The following is a 15288-nucleotide window of genomic DNA, read 5'->3' on the forward strand; positions in this document are numbered from 1 at the left end:
GATTTGTTATACTTTACTGCAAAACACTTTAATAATTTACTAGTTTATCATATATGATGTCCTTTATACATCTATATCATGCTCATTCACACACACACACACACACACACACACACACACACACACACAAATAGAAGGAAAATATACAATTCTAGCCACACTCAGGCTAGAATTATATGTGCCCAGTCGTGTCTGGCTCTTTGAAACCCCATGGACAGTAGTCTGCCAGGCTCCTCTGTCTGTGGGATTTTACAGGCAAGAATACTGGAGTGGGTTGCCACTTCCTCCTCTTCACAAGCTTATATAACCAAAATAAAATTTCTCCCACCAACCAAGACTTCCCATGGAAAGAGAAGAGGGGGAGAAATCTTAGCCAAAAAATCTGTTGGGATATTCCTAATATGACAAACAAGGGCATAGGGAAGGAAGAACCAAGATTGGTGGGCAAGGACAAACAGGGGTCAGAATTTTCCTAATTTTGCCACTTTTGAAGAAGATACATCTTCTAAAAGTCATTAGGGACCAATGAAAGAACCAGGGAGAGAGGTAAATTTCTACAAAAATTACATCACTCCTACTAACACCCCTGCCACAACCACTGATTAATCTGGTCTGGTCTCAAACATGACTTGGGATGGAATTGGGAACTCTGGAACAACACAGCCTCTTGCCATAACACGAAGTGACATTTTTTTTCCTTCCTTGGTGATAAAGTTTTCCAGTTCCGTAAAAATCTTTGTTTACCAGATGTAAAAATGTTCACTTTCAAGCTGTCAAGTTGACCTTGAGCTTTTTCTTCTCTCTCTTCCCCCTCCGCCTTTTGCCCTTAAAAGTTCAGGATGTCTCCAGCAGTCACTGTTACATTCTGTCTAGCAAGCCTGGATTGCGGACAGTGATCTAAGCTTTGGGAAAAGACATGGAGTTCACCCAAAAATTGAGAGAGACATGCTCTCGCCCCAGCCGCCAGCTCATAGGTTTCAAAGCTCTGGGACAGACCTCATGAACAGCTCGGGGCTCTAGCGTGTAAGGTGGCCGCGCCAATGCAAACAGAGAAAGCACTTCAGCAGGTATAAACAGCAGCCGCACACCAGGCCAGGCCCCAGGAGCAGGCCGTGAAAGGCAAGCAGCAGGCCGCCGGCCCCTGCCTGCGTCACTCTGCTTAAGCCTTCTCCTGTGTCTGGGGATGCATGGAAAAAGAGAAACTTCCCATTTGGACTGAGCTTTGAGGAAATGAGAAGTCTCACATTAAGTGAATATAGAAATAGCTTTCCTCTTGGAAAGAGAAAAGTCTTGCTGATGTGTACACACACACACACACACACACACACATGTCTCTGCAACAGTAAGTCACCACCTACAATCATTTTGATTTCTTAGACACAGCAAAATTCACCTTTGAAAGGTTATGGGGAAAATAAAGCCATTTTTTTCTCCCTTGGAGATTTTGCTCATTGACCTTAAAATATTCTCAGCGTCCATACTTCAAGGACCCACTGCACTCTTTTAAAACACATTTGGCTTTCAGAATACTCACTTCAATTACTGGTCTCAGGCTTTTGACACTGACACAGTTACTAATCTCAAAGGTTCCAATTCAGTATTTAGGATTGTGCACTTGGAGAGCAAAAGGGAATGGCCCCACCACTCAAAGTGAAGATCATCAAGCTTTCTGAACATGAAGATACATGAAGGCATTACCACTGCCCACTAAAGCTTTAAAGCTGGACTGTCAACCATTATAGATGCTACTCATCTACATAACAATTTTATAACAAGATGTATATTCAATTCCCCTGTTTATTAGCTAATTTATCTTCTTACAAAAGGAATTATTTACTTTTAAGTTTATACTTTATACTTTTACCCTATTTCTGTTCAGTTGTAGCTCACTCAGTAAAGTTTAACCATCAAACAGTTGTTTTTCACTCACTCACTCAACTAGCATTTGTTGCTATTACAGAAATGAGTAATTTACACACTTATCAACAAGTAACATAAAAATCTCTTCGGAAAAACAAACTTCAAAATTATACATGATAAAGTTTGCCATTCAAAGTCTAAACCACTCAGACTGTTTTCATTAACTTCCACTAAAAACCTATGGAAGCACATATTGTGCTCTGAATTCTCTGCTGACTCTGATGGCAATACAACTCACAGAAAGCATGGTTCGTGCTTCAAAGGGACTTGCCACCTATCTAGGTGGATTAAAACATTTTTCATGTGTTCCCTGTTTTTTTATATTTGGAAACTGAGACTTGCAAGAAATGAGCATTTCTATGAAAGCCACAAAAAGACAATATCATTGAAGGTCACTAAATTTACTTTAGAAATCACTTCATGAGGTATATAAGTCAAATCATTTTGTTGTACACCTTAAACTTAATACAGTGCTGTATGTTAATCACATCTCTATAAAACTGAAAGAAGAAAAAATAAAGCTCCATCTGATGCTGAAAAATAAAACCCCTTATAACAGGGTATAAGTGTATATATTTGCCACCCAAGTTACAAATGACAGGATGGAACCTGCCCAAATTTGAAAAACTATGTGTGTGGCCATTCAGAGAATTTTGATTATCAGCTGTGACTGGAGCTCAGTAGAAGAACTTAGCTTTGGTCCATGTGGGGACTGGCATCTGTCCTTCTTAGTTAACAAAATTTGAAAATCTATGAAGTACTTCATAATAAGCTCATTGGCTTCTTTCTTAATTCTGTTTATTAATTTAGCAGTAACTTGTCCTTAATAACACTAATTAGCCTTCATAATAAAGTGACCCTTACCTTGAATTCAAACATTCTTGAATGACTTCTCAAACCTGGGTGAAGCCATTTGGACCTAAAATAAAAAGGGTTAGTGTAATGATATATTTTTCCATTTATGGATATACAGAGTTTATCAACTTTATAAAACTCTAACAGGATTTTTTTTTCTTTTTGATGTATTTGTAAATTTAAAATAATTTGCGCTTCCTAGACTCACTTAATCGCTGTATAATTGATTTACTAATACCTATAATGTGGAGCCAGTCTTAGAGATTCTGCTGCTGCTGCTAAGTCATTTCAGTCGTGTCCGACTCTGTGTGACCCCATAGACGGCAGCCCACCAGGCTCCCCCGTCCCTGGGATTCTCCAGGCAAGAATACTGGAGTGGGTTGCCATTTCCTTCTCCAATGCATGAAAGTGAAAAGTGAAAGTGAAGTTGCTCAGTCGTGTCCGACTCTGTGCGACCCCATGGACTACAGCCCACCAGGCTCCCCCATCCCTGGGATTTTCCAGGCAAGAGTACTGGAGTGGGTTGCCACTGCCTTCTCCGCTTAGAGATTCTAGTTTAGTAAAATTAAACATCTTACATTTCCTGCATTGGCAGGCAGGTTCTTTACAACTAATGCCACCTGAGAAGACCCAAATGTGCAATACATTATGTTAATAAGTTATGTTCTCTCAACAAAGGGCGAGAAGGTAGAAGAAATACACTAAATGGTGCCCTGCTTTTTACTTGGCTTTCTCCATTGCCCAAGTCCTCCTCTGCTGCTGCTAGGTCACATCAGTCGTGTCCGACTCTGTGTGACCCCATAGATGGCAACCCACCAGGCTCCTGTCCCTGGGATTCTCTAGGCAAGAATACTGGAGTGGGTTGCCATTTCCTTCTCCAATGCATTAAAGTGAAAAGTGAAAGTGAAGTTGCTCAGTCGTGTCCAACTCTTAGTGACCCCTTGGACTGTAGCCCACCAGGTTCCTCTGTCCATGGTATTTCCCAGGCAAGAGTTCTGGAGTGGGTTGCCATTGCCTTCTCCCAGTCCTCCTCTAGGATCCAGATAAAAACCTAGATTTATTGAGTCCAACCTACATCAAGCATTTTGGGAGCTTGTTTACATATATACCTATCATCTCTTTTCTTGCTCATAACAAAGCTATGCTTGTATACATTGTTATCTTCCTATTTTAGAAGTAGAAACAGATTCATAGGGTAAAGTATCATTCTCATTAGCATACTGTCAGTAAATGATGGAGCCAGAATTCCAATCTCGTTATTCTAAGAGCTGAGGTCTTTCCAAAACATCATGTTCAATTCTTTATTCTAGACTTTGATATGCTCACATCTACCATGGCTGTGTTAAGACATAAACAATTTGTACATACACAAAGTATAAAATTTCTTTATCAGCTACTAACAAAAAACACCATGCTAAGTTTGAAATATTAAAGGCATTTCCATTAAAGACAGGAAAAGACATAAACATATGTTATCAACATGGTTGTTCAATCTTATTCAGGAGATTCTGGTGAATGCAAAAAGACGGCAATAAAAGTATACGCATTGGAAAGAGACAAGGCACTTTTGCAGACATTATGATTATACACCAAGAAAATTTATGAGAATCAAATAAAAATTCATTTCAGTAAGTTCCTCATGCTTAAGACAAATTTTTTAATAGTCTTTATTTTTTAATACAATTTTTAAAGGTTACTTTCCATTTGCTAAGTCACTTCAGCTGTGTCCAACTCTTTGTGACCCCATGGACTGTAGACTGCCAGCTTCTCTGCCCATGGGATTCTCCAGGCAAGAATACTGGAGTGGGTTGCCATTTCCCTCTCCAACTTTCCATTTAGTTATTATAAAATACTGGCTATATTCCCCACATTGTACAACACATCCTTGAGCCTATCTTACGCCCAACAGTTTGTACGTCCCACTTTCCCATCCCTATACTGTCCTTCCCAACCACAACTGGTAACTATTAGCTTGCTCTCTGTATCTGTGACCCATTTTTCTTTTGTTATTGAACTAGCTTTTGCATTTTTTAGATTCCACATACAAGTGATATCATACAATATTTGTCTTTTTCTGCCTTATTTCACTCAGCAGAAGATAAATATTTTTAACAGTTAACAGTTTTTCTTTTTATACTAGAAATAACTCGCTACTGGAATAGCTGGAAAATTTCCATTCACACTAACAAAAACAATTTAAATGCCTAGAAATAGGTTTAGCATAAATGGAGCAAAACTTACATAAAAAAGAACTATAAAATATTAATGAATTACACACAAAAAGACCTGAATAAATAGAATTACATTGTTCCAGGATAAAAAGTCTCATTATTATAAAAAATGTAAATTGCCTCCAAATTAATCTATAAACACAATGCATTCCCAATAAGATTGAGGTAATAGTTTGAAAATTCAAATGTGCACATCTTTAAACCTATCAATCTACTTTTTGGTAGCTTCTTTTTTAGAAAAATGTGAATAAAAAGTATGTCTTAAAGTTTCATGACAATTTTGTTATAATATTGAAAAGTGGCAATTTCCTAAAGGTCAGTCAACAGGCTAACCATCAGATAATAAAGTACACCTATAGTGGAACTCCCAGTGGCAAATAAAAAGAATAAAGAAGCTATTTCTATATAGACATGGATAGATCTCAAAATTGAGATGCTGAGGGAAAACATATGCTGTGTATCATCCAAGCTTTTTAAAAAAAGGATATTAAAAAAAATTAGGTGAGTAGTATAAAGAAGTCTACACTTCCCTGGTGGCTCAGATGGGAAACAATCCGCCTGCAATGCAGCAGACCCAGGTTCAGTCCCCAGGTCAGGAAGATTGCCTAGAGCAAGGAATGGCAACCCACCCCAGTATTCGTGATCTGGAGAACTGGTGGGAGCCTGGTGGGCTACAGTTCATGGAGTCACAAAGAGTCAGACACGACTGAGTGACTAACACCATGGCTGCCCACACCATACATCTGTGAAACAAGAGAAAATATATACACTGTTCTCTGCCTCTGGTTCCTGATACAGAGCTCCCAAATCCCTTGGAATGTCCTGGGTGACAGGAGTCTGTTTTGTTCTCAGGGGGTAACTCTTGTGGGCTCTGTAATAGCTTGAGGATGGGGGCTGGACACCAGAAAGACCAAATCATGATTATAAGCTTGGTACTTTAAGCCTTCACCAACACCCTCCCCCCACCACCATCTTCCAGAAGAGAAGAGTACTAAGTTTGAATCAATGATCAACATGCCTAGATGATGAGGTCTCCATAAAAATCCCAAAAGCACAGGGTTTAGAGAACTTCCAGGATGGTGAACACATCCACACGCTAGGAAGGTAGGACACTCTAACTTCACAGGGACAGATGCAAGTATGCTTGGTATTCTTCTGGACCCTACCCTCTGTACCTCTTAATCTGGCCATTCACCTGCATCCTTTGAAAGTGAAAGTGTTACTCAGTCGTATCCAACTCTTTGCAACCCCATGGACTGTAGCCCACCAGGCTCCTCTGTCCATTGAATTCTCCAGGTAAGAGTACTAGAAAGCGTAGACATTCGCTTCTCCAGGGGATCTTTCCAACTCAGGGATCAAACCCAGGTCTCCTGCATTGCAAGCAGATTCTTTACCATATGAGTCATCATGGAAGCCCACCCTTTACTATATCCTTTCTAATAAACCAGTAAACATGAATAAATGTTTCCTTGAGTTCTGTGAGTCATTCTAGCAAGTCACTGAAATGAAGGAAGGGGTCCTAGGAATCCCAATTTATAATTGGTAAGTCAGAAGCAAAATTAGGGGGAGGCAGTTTTGCAGGACTCATCCCTTAACCCATGGGATCTACACTAAGCCTAGTGTCAGAATTTAACTGAATTGTAGGACACTCAGTTGATATCACAGAATTGCTTTGTGTGAGGTAAACATCACACATGTTTCGGTCATATGTAAAGTATTCTGTAAGGAGAGGAAAAAACGGAGTCCTTCCAAGACAACATCAAGCTGGAAAAGGGTTGGAACATTTGGAAAAGGGAGCCAATATTAACATTATCTGCCTCTTTTACAAAAGAATATATTACATATGTAACTTTTAAAAGAATTAATGTTAATTCTCCCAAATTTAACTAAAAATTCAATGCAATACTAAACAAAATTCCATTCGTTTTCTTTTTAAAAGCTGACAATTGATCATCTGAAAAAAACGTGCTGAACATGCAATCAAAACATTTTTCTAAAAGAGTAAAGAGGGAAAACTCCTTTACCAGACCACACATATGTACTAAAAGTTAAAATAATTAAGATAATGTGGTACTGATCCAGAAAAAGTCTGGTAGATCAAAGGAATTTTACAGGGAGTCTGAAAACAGATTCATGCATATTAATTGAGATCTTACTGGTTACAAGCAGCATTCTTACTCTAATTTTTTAAAGCAAAACAGAAAATGCATCAAAAAAAAAAAAATCCAAAAATGTAAAAAAAACAATCCACATACATGCATAATCCTAACAGCATTACTCACAATAACCAAAAGGGGGAAGCAACCCAAGTGTCCATCAACAAATAAATGGATACACAAAAATGTGGAATGTTCATACAATCAAATATTACTTAGCCTTAAAAAGGAAATAAATTCTGACACATATACAGCATAGATACCTATTTTACCATAATAAAAAATCCAAAGGAAAAGCAGATGTATTGGGGATTACTGAATAACTAAAATCAAGAAGTCCATCATAGCCCAGTCTTTCTTTCCATGCCTTTTCATTGAATTTCTCTGCATACTGATTTTATTTTTCTTTACTACATTTTCTCACAGGGTAGAAAAAGAACATATGTCAAGTAGCCCCTAAGTTTTACACTCAGAGCTTCACATTCTCTCTGGTTCCAAGCCCCAAATCTCAAAGAACGGACTCATTGACAATAACTCTAAATAGGTACCCACAATGAACCAATTAAATATGACTTCAAGGATAGAGTCACAGTGAACCAAGAGAGCCAGACATCCTGGAGTGCAAAGTCAAGTGGGCCTTAGGAAGCATCACCATGAACAAAGCTACTGCAAGTGATGGAATTCCAGTTGAGCTATGTCAAATCCTAAAAGATGATGCTGTGAAAGTGTTGAACTCAATAGGCCAAATTTGGAAAACTCAGCAGTGGCCACAGGACTGGAAAAAGTCAGTTTTCATTTCAATCCCAAAGAAAGGGAATGTCAAAGAATCTTCAAACAACTGCACAATTGCACTCATCTTACACACTAGCAAAATAATGCTCAAAATTCTCCACACCGGGCTTCAACAGTACATGAACCATGAATTATCAGATGTTCAAGTTGGTTTTAGAAAAGGCAGAGGAACCAGAGATCAAATTGCCAACATCCATTGAATCATTGAAAAAGCAAGAGTTCCAGAAAAACATCTACTTCTGCTTTATTGACTACGCGAAAGCCTCTGACTGTGTGAATCACAATAAACTGTGGAAAATTCTGAAAGAGATGGGAATATCATATCACCTGACCTGCCTCTTGAGAAATCTGTGTGCAGGTTAAGAAGCAGCAGTTAGAACTAGACATGGAACAACCAACTGGTTCCAAATAGGAAAAGGAGTATGTCAAGGCTGTATATTATCACCCTGCTTATTTAACTTATATGCAGAGTACATCATGAGAAATGCTGGGCTGGAAGAAGCACAAGCTGGAATCAAGATTGCTGGGAGAAATACCAAAAACCTCAGATATGCAGATGACACCACCCTTATGGCAGAAAGTGAAGAAGAACTAAAGAGCCTCTTGATGAAAGTGAAAGAGGAGAGTGAAAAAGTTGGCTTAAAACTCAACATTCAGAAAACTAAGATCATGGCATCTGGTCCCATCACTTCATGGCAAATAGATGGGGAAACAGTGGAAACAGTGGCAGACTTTTGTTTTTTGGGGCTCCCAAATCACTGCAGATGGTGACTGCAGCCATGAAATTAAAAGACGCTTACTCCTTGGAAGAAAAGTTGTGACCAACCTAGACAGCATATTAAAAAGCAGAGAGACATTACTTTGCCAACAAAGGTCTGTCTAGTCAAAGCTATGGTTTTTCCAGTAGTCATGTATGGATGTGAGAGTTGGATTATAAAGAAATCTGAGCGCCAAATAGATGCTTTTGAACTGTGGTGTTGGAGAAGACTCTTGAGAGTCCCTTGGACTGCAAGGAGATCCAACCAGTCCATCCTAAAGGAGATCAGTACTGGGTGTTCATTGGAAGGATTGATGCTGAAGCTGAAACTCCAATACTTTGGCCACCTGATGCGAAGAGCTGACTCATTGGGAAAGACCCTGATGCTGTGAAATATTGAGGGCAGGAGGAGAAGGGGACGACAGAGGATGAGATGGTTGGATGGCATCACCAATTCAATGGACATCAGTTTGAGTAAACTCTGGGAGTTGCTGATGGACAGGGAGGCCTGGCGTGGTGCTGTTCATGGGGTCACAAAGAGTCAGACACGGCTGAGCAACTGAACTGAACTGAACCAAGATGGTGGCCACCATATCACTGATGGAAAAAGTATGCTAATTTTTTTAAACATTTGAAATTAGCAAATCATAAAAAAAGTATATAACAACTACACTTGATAAAAGTATACAGAGATGTCTAACTTCTGATCATGATGGAGTAATTGCCATCAGACCAGTACTTGTATCAAGAACATCTAAATAAGATTGATAAAATGCATCTGAAAACAGCTCGAAGATGTCACAAAGCAACCAAATAAGTCAAAACTTGGTGCAGAGATCTGAGGTCAAGCAGAAAGTTGTGATTGTGGTTAAAAAAAAAAAAAAAAAAAAAAAAACCTTTTCCTATTTTAATAGTGTTAATGAGACAAAGCACTGGTATTCAGAACTATCAAAGGAAAACAGAAATTGAGGATCTAAGACTCCTGAAAAAAAGAAAAAGCAGAAGACCAGAATGATGATAAGTAGAATTAAACTGTTTTAAGTTCATTACATTGCCACAGTGTGGTAATGCTGTAGCTCTACTAAGTTAAGAATGAATGTTGTAAGTTCTAGGGCGACTTCAAAAAGAATGATAAAAGGAGGCATAAATAGCATGCTAAAGAGAAAAAGAAAAAGGAGATATATTTAATCTTTAAAAGTGATAAAAGAGAAAAAAGCAAAGAATACAAAAAAATGGAATTATAGTAGATTTAAATCCAAATATATCGATAATTTTATTTAAAGTGAATAAATTAAGGGCTTCCCAGGTGGCTCAAGAGGTAAACAATCTGCTTGCCAATGCAGGAGACAAAGGAGATGTGAGTTCCATCCCTGGGTCAGGATGATCCCCCAGAGTAGGAAATGGCAAACTACTCCAGGGTCCATTCTTCCCTAGACAACCCCGAGGACAAGAGGAGCCTGGTGGGCTACAGTCCATGGCGTCGTAAAGAGTTGGAGATGACTGAGCATGCATGCACACTTAATAATATTTCTTAATTTAATATTAAGAAATTAAATATTCTAATCCATGATAGTGTCAAATGGATTTTAAAGTTCAGGTTTATACTGTTTAAAAGACATGTCTTAAATAAAGGACACAAAAAGGATAAAGTAAAACAATGAAAAAGATATTACCATGAAAAAGTTAAGCAATGAAAGCTGGTGTATCCATATAAGTATTAACAAGATAAAGATGTTAAAAGGAGTAGAGTTATTTAAATGAAAGCTATAGTTTTTAATGATAATCCAAGGCAAATGAACAATCAAAATACATACAATGCACCTGGTTACATAGGCTCAATATGTATAAAGCAAAAACTTCAAACAGAAGAGAGGAAATAGACAAATCTACAACAATAAATGCAGATTTTAAACACCTTTTTCAATAGCTGACTTAATATTTGATAAAATAATCAATAGAGGTACAGATTGTAATCACAGGATCAGCAATTTGGAATGTCAATAGAACATTCCATACAAGATATGTATTCTCGACAACTGCAAATGGAACATTCCCCCAAACTTACCATATTCTCAGTCATAAAGTAAGTCTCAAATTTTCAAAGGGATGATATCACACCATGTTTACTGACCATAGAAAAGAACAATTAATTGTTATATACTAGCAGAACACATATATTTGCTAACAGAGTAGAACTTAAAAGTTCTCATAAAGAAAAAAAAAGCAAATTTATGTGAGGTGACATATATCGATTAACTCAAAGTGGGAATCCATTCACAACACATACATATTCAAGTCACCACAATGTACGCTTTAAGTATCTTACAGTTTTATTTGTATATAGATGTCAGTAAAGCTGAAATTTTAACAAATAAATATATAAAATATAAATAACATTGAATATCTAAGAATAAATATGATAAAATGTATCCAAGACGTCTACTAGCTCTAGTACTGAGAGACCTAAATAAATAGAGGGTTGTACCATCTTATGAATTAGAGGACTCAGTCCTGTAAAACTGAAAATTCTCCTTAAGCTGGAATAAAGATTTGTGTAATCTCAATCAAAATCCAAAAATGATTTGTTGTGGAAAGTGCTAAACGTATTTTAAATTGCATATGAAAAACCAAAGGGCCAGGGGTAGCAAACACAATCCTGTAGAATAAAAATGTAGAGGGGCTGCACTAGTGGACAGGAGGACTTGTCTCAAGCATGTAGTTTTGACAAAAAGATAAATCAACAAGTAAAACAGAATAGTCCAGAAAAACAGATATACATGGTCATCTGATTTACAACAAAGATGCCACTGTAGCACTTTTCAATAAATAGTGCAGAAAATTGACTTCTATATGGGGAAACAAATTCCCAGGTGGCTCACTGGTAAAGAATCTGCCTGTAAAAGCAGGAGACACAGAAGACACGAATTTGATCCCTGAGTCACAAAGATCCCTTGGACAGAAGAGCCTGGAGAAGGAAAAGAAAATGGCAATCCATTCCAGTAATTCTGCGGGGAAAAGCCCATGGACAGAGTAGCTCGGGGGCTACATACAATCCTGCCCATGGGACTGCAAAGAGTCAGACATGACTGAACGACTGAGCACATGTACAGGAGGGAAATAAGAGGATGGGCTACTTTCTTACACCACGCAAAATCAACTTATAATGGATTATAAATCTAACCGGAAAAAAAGTGAAATGACAACACTTCTAGTAAAAACAGAGAATGCCTTCATGGCCTTGGGGAGGCCGAGATGTCTTAAACAAGAAACAAAAGTCACCCCAGTAAAGGACAAGGCTGAATGGGCAAAGCTCATTAAAATAAACAACTCATTTATTTAAAAACAGGATTAAGAGAAAAATATCTCTAATCATATACATTCAGTTCAGTTCAGTCACTCAGTCATGTCCGACTCTCTGCGACCCCATGGACTGCAGTACGCCAGTCTTCCCTGTCCATCACCAAATCCCAGAGCTTGCTCAAACTCATGTCCATCGAGTCAGTGATGCCATCCAATCATCTCATCCTCTGTTGTCCAAGTATTGGAGTTTCAGCTTCAGCATCAGTCCTTCCAATGAATATTTAGGACTGATTTCCTTTTATGATGAACTGGTTTGATCTCCTTGCAGTCCAAGGGACTCTCAAGAATCTTCTCCAACAGCACACTTCAAAAGCATCAGTTTTTCAGCACTTAGCTTCTTTATAGTCCAACTCTCACATCCGTATATGACTACTGGAAAAAAACATAGCTTTAACTAGACGGACCTTTGTCAACAATGTAATATCTCTACTTTTTAATATGCTGTCTAGGTTTGTCATAGCTTTTCTTCCAAGGAGTAAGCATCTTTTAATTTCATGGCTGCAGTCACCATCTGCAGTGATTTTGGAGCCCAAGAAAATAAAGTCTGTCACTGTTTCCATTGTTTCCCCATCTATTTGCCAGAGATCAAATTGCCAACACCCGTTGGATCATAGAAAAAGCAAGAGAATTCCAGAAAAACAACTACTTCTGCTTCATTGACTATGCTAAAGCCTTTGACTGTGTGGATCACAACAAACTGAAAAATTCTTAAAGAGATGGGAATACCAGACCACCTTATCTGCCTACTGAGAAAGCTATATGCAGGTCAAGAACCAACAGTTAGAACCAGACATGGAACAGACTGGTTCCAAATCGGGAAAGGAGTACGTCAAGGCTGCATATTGTCACCCTGCTTATTTAACTGATATGCAGAGTACATCATGCAAAATGCCAGGCTGGATGAAGCGTAGGTTGGAATCAAGATTGCCAGAAGAAATATCAATAACCTCAGATATGCAAATAACACCACCCTTATGGCAGAAAGTGAAAAGGAACTAAAGAGCCTCTTGATGAAGGTGAAAGAGGAGAGTGAAAAAGCTGACTTAAAACTCAACATTCAAAAACTAATTATATATATTAAGAGGATATATGTAAAATATATATATATATATATATATATATATATATATATATATATATCTCAAGAGACACATCCAGAAAAAGAAAAACTCCCACTAAAATAAGTGAGAAAAAGACAAGTCAATTTTAAAAATGGTCAAAAGATTTGAAAAAAGATTTATTCATAAAACAGAATATCCAAATGACTGATAACCATACAAACAGGTGTTAAATTTCATTAATTATCAGGAAAATACTGTTAAAATCACAATGATATACCACTAAACACCCATCAGAATGACAAAATTTTTAAAGCTAATAATATCAAGGATAGGCCAGGACGTACAACTGGTACTAGCATACATTGCCACTACTGCGATAAACTGGCGCAACTTCAAAAACTTTTAAAGCCAAATGCAAACTTTCCTTGGCAACTAGCAATTCTACCCCGAGGTAAGTTTGCAACAGAAACATGTATGCGTGTGTGCTTATGTGTGTGTAATATATCATGTATATGTTATGTGTGTGTGTGTAAACATACATACATATACATATATACATGCACACATACACCAAAAGGAATGTAGAAGAATCCAAATAGTGTTATCTGTAACAAACATAAAACAGTCAAACACATAAAATGTCTACCAACCATACAATGAAAAATTTACAAAATAGTCTAAAATATGGTACCATGGAGATGATTGAACCATTGATATTGGCAACAATATGAATGGTTCCAATCATCTGATTAGAGAAGGAAATAGCAAGCCACTCCAGTATTCTTGCCTGGAAAGTTCCATGAACAGAGGAGCTTGGCGGGCTAGAGTCCATAGGGTCGCAAAAGAGCTGGACAAAACTCAGCGACTAAACAGCAACCATCTAATAAACAGACAACAGTGAGTGAAAGAAGGTATATGTAACAGTGCAGAACCAATCCAGAGTGACAGAGGGAGGAGAGTGCTTAACTCTGGGCGGGGAATGGCAAAGGGATGGGTTGCAACTCAAGGGAAGCTTCTCGGATGGAAATGTACTCTGAATTGAGCTGGACCCTGCTTGCATATATAAATTCACTTTGTTGAGTCAATACTCATCGAGTACCTTGTCTTTCTATATGTATGCTATGCTACTATTGAAAAATTTGAATAGTGTTGGGAAACAAGAATTCTTTATTCACCGAAGAAAAGGAATATGACTTCGCAGAACCTTTTTCAAGGGCAAATTCATAATATTTATCAGCTGAATAATTTCATTTCTAGGAGTCTGTCACACAAACATATTCACTAGTAACGAAGAACAAATAGAAAAATAAATTACTTTTTGAAAGTCTTAGGTGTCACGTACTTTTTTGACACTTTAAATTTAATAGTGTATTTATTTACTCATTTGGACAAGTTTATGAGATAGGTGATGTTATCCTATTGTATAGAAGGGTGAATAGCAGCATTACTTGTAATAGTAAAAACTAGAAGTGTGAATAATTTCTTGAATGATGGAAAAATATTAGCTCAGTCATACAATAAAATGAATGTGGTAAAAATCGTATATGGAAATAGGTTCATAATTTACTGACAAAATAAACAGAGGCTAAAATGGTAACATTAGAGCTCATTTTGTTTTAAAAACTAAGGACATACACATGTAGAAGTAAACCTGAAAGGATACAAATTGAACCGCTAAATTTGGTTATCTTGGGAGGTGGGATTGTGGGGTGAACTTATTCCTTGTAGTTTATATTATGCATTTCTCTGCTGAGAGAATGTTTTACATAAGCACATATTCCATTTCCCTATTCTTGAGCTCAGACAAAACTCAAAGCAATATAAATAAATTCAAGAAGATAACTCATTTTAAAAGATATGCAATGAGGAATAAATAGAATACATTTCAACTCTCATGCATCAAAGTCCCGTCACATTTTTTTCAGCCAAATCTTAAGAGTGATCTTTAAATTTTTTTCCTCTTAACACTAGCCAACACCAAAAATGTGTATGGGTAAGGGATATTTTTATGTCCCTTTTATGAGAAAATTATGTCTATATTTCTTGAGTCTTTGTTGGTGATATTAAATGGAAACTTTAATTCACAAGATTTAAAAGTAGACTCTGTGGAACAACTCAAGTGTTAAAACCATTAGTGGCAACAGCATTTGCTAAAT

The 15288-nt window shown here is 37.4% G+C and overlaps 1 long non-coding RNA gene across 1 annotated transcript in view; it reads right to left on the minus strand.

Annotated features, from left to right (window-relative positions):
- Nucleotides 1-2804: 2804 nt before the first annotated feature.
- Nucleotides 2805-15288, minus strand: part of LOC136165228 (uncharacterized) — a 67293-nt gene continuing 54809 nt past the window's right edge. Inside the window, exon 4 of the long non-coding RNA XR_010662476.1 lies at nt 2805-2839. This is a non-coding gene — a long non-coding RNA (uncharacterized lncRNA). The remainder of the gene's footprint in view (nt 2840-15288) is intronic.

This window comes from Muntiacus reevesi, chromosome 3 (assembly GCF_963930625.1).
Source record: "Muntiacus reevesi chromosome 3, mMunRee1.1, whole genome shotgun sequence".
NCBI lineage: Eukaryota > Metazoa > Chordata > Mammalia > Artiodactyla > Cervidae > Muntiacus > Muntiacus reevesi.